Here is a 6,792-nt window from a genome sequence, read left to right as displayed (position 1 = left end):
CTGCGGTAGCGCTCCCCCGGCTCGGCCCAGTCGCGGCATTGACAAGGAGCCCAAGGAGCCCAAGGAGCCCAAGGAGCCCAAGGAGCCCAAGGAGCCCAAGGAGCCCAGCGCTGCCCGGGCGGGAGCGCCCGCGGCGTTCGCTGCGCCTCGCTCGGCGCGGGTCGCCCGGCCCAGGCACCGCAGCGCCGGCAGCGCCAGCAGGTGGCGAATTCCTCCTGCCACGAGCACAGCTCAGCTTGGGCCACGTCCCCGCTGGAAGCCAAGAGACTCCTGGCTTCACTCGCTTATTAAACACGGCTTGAGGGAGACGTGGAGTCACTCAAAGTGTGGAGACAGAGAGAAAACCCAGCCCAGGGACAGAATTTATTGGCAAGAAATCATCCTGCTTATTAAATATTCCATTTATTCATTTTTCTAATTAGCACTGGCGTAGAACATTTTCCAGTATCACCTTTTGCTGAAAGAATTCTCCCAGTCTACTCAAATCTTTGTGTACCATTTGGCATCAAGATCAACAGAACCTAACTTGGTAGGGCTCAAAATGATTTCTGAGAAGCTGTAGGACTTTGCTAGTACTTTAAGTATAATTCAACAATTAATTTGATGTACTGATACCAACACATTCTCTCAATATGATACCTTAATACAATATTTTCCCTGTTGCTGGCTTAATTTAATGTAGTGCCTCTATGGCATTATTCCATAGTAGAACAGCAATCACTAAGGAAATATTCTGGTCTTTGAAGTCAGATTTTTATGAGTAATGCAGGGCCCAGCACCTCATGGAGCCTCACCACACCTCTACAGAAGGTACCAACCTATCAGCCCAAGAACTGAGCAGATCTTCACAATAACTCTTTATTCTTTAATTAATTGCTGGTCAAAATCAAGTCACTTTCAAAATAGGGCATATTTGGCACAATGTGCACAACTCTATTAAACAACCTGATTAGAGCTGAAATACCTCCCACTGGATTTCAATCGTTTAATTCCTCTTTAATTTCAGAAGGGTTGATTAGCATTTCACTCACTGCCTTATAAACTTACCCTTACCTTGTAATGATATGTAGATGGAATTGAATTTCATTCTCCATTTAACAATCATTGAAATATTCTTGTCAAGTAATTATAGATCAAAATAACTATATTCAGAAACTGCACGTTCTAACACCTATATGCATATTTGTATTTATATTCATCCTTTTTTAATTCCAACAAATATTGGAAGATATTTTTCAGTGTTAAACAATAGATCAAGAGAGACATGAGAAGAGTATAAATCAGTATTATTATATTAAGTATGGTGCTAACTGCATTAAGAAAATTGCCACTTACTGCCATTTCAGAAAGCACATAATTAAATTTTGCAAAAGAACTTGGTCCAGCTACTAAATGAATTCTAAAGCAGCTGCAAATGGATCTCTTTCTGTTTGAAATGTTTTCAAATGGAATATCACCAGCTCAGATGTATAAATACAAATTAAACTGTATGCATGGTCTTCCTTCCAATGTTAAAGACAATTCAAAGAAGATAAATTCATTCTACAGAAGTGTTATCAATCCACTGTATTACTTCACCTAATGAACTCAAAGCATGTTAGGAGTATCAATCAAATCTTTGCAATGAAGCTGATTTCATAAACTCCTGCCTCAAGGAAAGGTTACCGTAAAAAAAACAATGTAACTGTGTAGCTCTGGACCTAATTACTCATGGGCCCCTTCACTCAGACAAGGTTTGATCAAAACCCCAAGGCATCAGGCCAATAATCCTTTTTTAATGTCTTGGCTTAGGTGTCAGGGTATGTTTGAGCCTGCATCTATGAGGATGGTGTGAGTAAACACGATTGCCCATACAGTAAACATTTGCCTATGTAAACCATGCTATTAACAGTCTAACCAAAGGCTGGAGAGCAGGAACTGCCCCTGACAGTACTTTGGCTCCAACCTCCAGTAAAACTCAAGAGACAGCAGAAAGTTTCAGACTGAAGGGAAATGGGAAGGTGAGCCAGCTCCTACTCTAAATGTGGCTCCAGAGAACCTACAGGTGAAGATGATGGCATCAGCAACAGGAGGAACATCTTGTCAGAACTGGGGACACAATGCCCTGTCGTGACACCCCATCTTGGAAGGAACAGGCTTGACCTTAATAACATATATGTATCATTTTATTACATAGTTGAGATGCAAGAACGCTTCAAGAAGGATCTATACATCTTGTTAAAACATGCTAGTTGTGATTTATTATTGGTTCCTTATCATTATTGACTAGGTTAGCAGTAAATTATTGTGTGTTCCCCTTTGTTGCAGGCAAATATCCCACTTGAAATGGCACCTGCAAGAACCTCAAACTTTGGTTGGCTGTTTTTTCAACAGCTACTTAAAATTATATCAAGGAATGACAGCTCCCCATTTTCAGTTGCTCAGCTCCCCATTTTCAGCTGCTCACTACACCTCTTTGACACAATAGCAGCATGTCACCTGGCAAATACAGAAGTCTGCTGAAATTCTCCTAAATTAGTCTCTTATCACTAATTGGTTCTGGAAATGCAACGGAAACTGTGACACAACTCTACAAAAGATAAATTGTTTTGGAGAACTGCATCCTAGAGGGTTAAAGGTTTTCATGCAGCACTCTAGTACAAAACACTGACAACAAGCTGGTGATATTTGTGATTAACAGGATGAGGACGTTTTTGCAGATGACACAGAAAAGTTGTACTCCCTAGTGAGCATTTACCCTCCTGGGCTCTCTGGACACTGTGCTCAAAAAGCCCTGTGGAAGAACTCAATCTTCAGATGGCCAAGGCTCAGAAATTTGCTAATAGTGCAAAAGGAGAATCCAAATACATGTATTTGTAAAAAAAAAAAAAAACCAAAAAAAACCCAAACCAAACTCACCACTAGACCAACCAACAACGCAGCATATTTCCTGAAATAAGGGCAATGATGCAGTGTGCAGTATTGACATGCAGGAAGTGTCCAAATTTATAAACTATTACAAACTCAGTTTTGCCATGTCCTTTAAATTTGTTAATTCAAGTTATGGATCATAAATTTTTGAGCAGATTCAATAATGGACCTACTTAAATTTCAAAATTCTTACAAAATGTTCTGTTTTAAGCCTGCTAACATGTATCTGCTTCCACATTGATTTTTTATAATTAAATTTTTAAATTCCCAAATCTCCTCTGAGAATTCAAGGAGTTCTCCACAGGACAGAGAGCAGGAGCAGAACACAATTAGAGCAATAGGAGATTAAACCAATACAAAACATCACTTCATGTTTGGCTTCTGAAGAAGCTGATAATTTAGAAGTGTGTTTCAGTGACACCAGAGTCTTTCAAACAAAATACCGCTGACTGGACTTGGATCAGAGTAAAAACCCTAAATGAATATTACTGGAATAGAGCCTTTACAAAGCCAGTGAGTATTTATGTATTGGTCCCCAGTCTGAAAAGTTAAAAAGTAAACTAGAGTGTGACATTTATTCACCAAGCCTTTAGAGAGCTTACAAGTGGTTTACATGGGTTCATCTCAGTATTCTGAGCAAGTCTAGTGAAATGTCATGTAAAGCCAGTGGGACTTAGAAGTGTAAGTTTTACAATTGCTCCTGAAAGCAAGGAAAAATTAATCTTAAACACATTTTGAAATGAATAGCAAAGACTCCATGTTCTTCTAACTGATTAGCAATAAACAGCAGTACACATGTACAACATAAATCCTAGACTGTCTTCCTTCAGCCTGACCCTGAGATACTGTAGAGTTTACCTCATCTGCAGAGCTTTGCCACTATTATTTTTATAGTATTTTAATTCTGAAATATTAAGCTTGCACTTTGTGCCACAATCTGGCTTTGTGCATGCAAAACGTGTTCAGATTCTGAACTGCCTTGGAGAAAAAAAGCACTCATATCTGAATTGTCTTCAAATCCATTTCCAGTGGATAGAAAACAACTTTTTCAACTCTTGGAGATTTAACTTCAGGTTACATTCAGTAACAAATGCTCACAGATTCTTGTAGTAGCCAGACATCTGTATTAATTTCTGTATAAAAGTTAAAACACACATCCAGGAAAACTAAAGATTTAATTAACACCTCTTGAGAGCCATTTCTAAAATTACCATTTGACCACAAGTATTTGCTAACCCTTCAGTATAATTTGGGGTTTTGGTGTCACAGAACATGCAGAAATGGATATGCCTTAACTATGCAAGGCTTTAAAGCATACAGTCTCCTGATTACTTTAACATACGCACTGAGAAGTTTAATGAAGAGAAATAATTGCCCTCCCCTTGCTAATAATGATTCTGCTGGGTTATTAAAAGATGTTTTATGCATCACATCTTTTGTGTGTATCCTAGTGTGGAAAGGAAGGAACAAGGATTGTTTCACCTCCTGCATGCATAGATAGATGCAGAAATCAAAGAATAACCTGTACTTTGCCAATCCCATTTAGAAAAAAAGGATTATGCAATGGTACATTCTTTTTGTGTGCTCTCATCCCAAAAGTTTTTGTACTTAATGTAATAAAAAAGGAAGAGAAGAAAACTTTTAAACTATTTTGAGTTCCATATATACCAGTTTTCTAAAACATGCAGCAATACAAAAACCACTGTATCTGAGGAAGAACCCCACACTCCTAATTTATTAGATGTGATGGAGCTTTCTTACAAAGACAGAAACTTTGTGCTCACAGCTCATTAAACAAAAGTAAGCTCAAGAAATAAATTGGACGTTCCTAATCCTGGTTGCACAGAACTCTATTCCTATTCACCAAACAGAACCTTTTTGTCTTCCTCCCAGCCCTTGGGGAATCCTGTACCAGGGAGAGAAATGCCTTTGTAAGCCACAAACCACAAAGAATGAAATGGGATCACTGGATCTAAACCACACAACTTCTTGAGCAAAAACAATTGCTTCTGTTGAGAACAAACTGGATGAACACTTGAACTTTGATATTATCCCTTAGAAGATGACAGAGTGGATGAAATATAGACATCAAGAGTCATGCTTACACAAAGCACTTGCCAAACAATTTTCAGTTACAATTATCTCTCAGGAGTAAAAATATCAGTTAATAAATCTGGACTATAAAGTCAAATATATTGTGCTTTCAAAATTAAATGTGCAAGAGAAGCTACATGAAGACTTTTTAAAATTATTTAGGGAATAAGTTACCTCCAATATCTCTTTAGAATTAACTATCTTTTTAACACAACAAGAATGAAACATTCATTTCAAACTGGCTTTAATTATTTTTCAGGTGAAATACATTAATAGCAATATGCATTTGCCAAGAGGGCATATAATTTTTGGACCTAGAGCAATGACTCACAGAAATAATTATCTTTTATTAGACTGATGCTTGTATGAAAGATAAACAACTGATAAGCAACAGAGCTGTCCATCACAGATATCCTGTCAGGCTGTTATTAAAGAATGTCAAAGGACTGATTGTTATGGGGGTGATTATATCAAGTACATGCATGTATATAAAAAGTTGAACATTTTAAATTAATCCACTGGCAAAACCCCATCACTGGTCAGAACACCCAACAAAAACTTTTTTTTTTTAAATCCCATTCAATTTTGCATAAAAACACCAGTCAAGAAATTAAAAAGTCTCAGAACATGTATTAAAAGATGTAATATTTTTGCCTCACATAAGGCAGATTATCTAAGGCATCTTGGCTGTATCTAATTTTTAGAATAGAAAAAGGCAATACAACAGCCTAAACAGACTTTATCCTGTACCCATTTTAACCAAAAGAGATTTTGTCAGTACTTTTATTAAGGATATGCTACATTTAGTCTTTTGCAGTAAGAAGACCATTTGTTCTCAGTCACCTCTGCTGCAATATTTTCTTCTCATATCCATGATAGAGAGGGACATCATTTTACAGACCTCTCCTTCACACCAGTGAAGTGCCTTTTGATATTGTTATGCCTAGAATTCAAGTTAAATGCAACTCTCTACTCATTTCCTCTAATTCTGCAGTTTTCAGCCTTCAAAAGAAGATATTGAAAAAACTGTAGCTGTACCTGAACCAAAGGAGGCCTTACTCATGCAAACCCCAAACCTTTAATTCAAGTACTTAATCATAATTAATGGTTTATTCATCACCATTTTTCTAACTTTAAAATTGCAACTTGATATCTAGAGTTGTGCAAATAAGAAAGATCCTCCTCACAAGCCAGCCCAATCTCAACAAAGCTTTAATAATATACTTTGGAAAGAGTCTTGTTTTATTCTAAAATTTCAACACCTTCACCATGCCTGTCAATGGTTAAAACAAAGCAGAAATGCTGTCTTAATCAAATGAGATTGATTCTTCAGCTGTCCCTGTGATGGAACCAAGCAGTAGTTTACATTTTTTGCTATGAAAAAGTCTTATAGGAATGTCCTTGCCTTTCTACATGAAAGTGTGACCTCTAATCTCAGAAACCAGGACCTTTTCCTGTTTAACACATATGGACACACAGAAATCTGAGCTCTCTAGCTGGGCCATGATGCATTATTTAGCTTTGTTCAGGTCAGGCAGGCAGGCCTGGCTTTCAGCAGCACCAGGAAATCTCGTGCAGGGTTTCTCTCTCTCCTTATCCAAGTTCCCCCTTTTGCTGCTCAGACATTCCAGTTCTCAGGTATTAAATGGGACATGTATAGATCTCAATGTCATTGGGCTCTCAGACACACTGTCTCACCACAGCCATTGGGAAAGGCTAATTTATCAAATTAAAGACAGATTTTATTAGTCCTATTGAAGTTATGTCCAAAAAAGACCACCACCCTTC

The sequence above is a fragment of the Molothrus aeneus genome, chromosome 13, assembly GCF_037042795.1.
Source record: "Molothrus aeneus isolate 106 chromosome 13, BPBGC_Maene_1.0, whole genome shotgun sequence".
NCBI classification, from domain to species: domain Eukaryota; kingdom Metazoa; phylum Chordata; class Aves; order Passeriformes; family Icteridae; genus Molothrus; species Molothrus aeneus.
The sequence above is the reverse complement of the archived record's forward strand: the minus strand, read 5'-3'. Positions refer to the sequence as shown.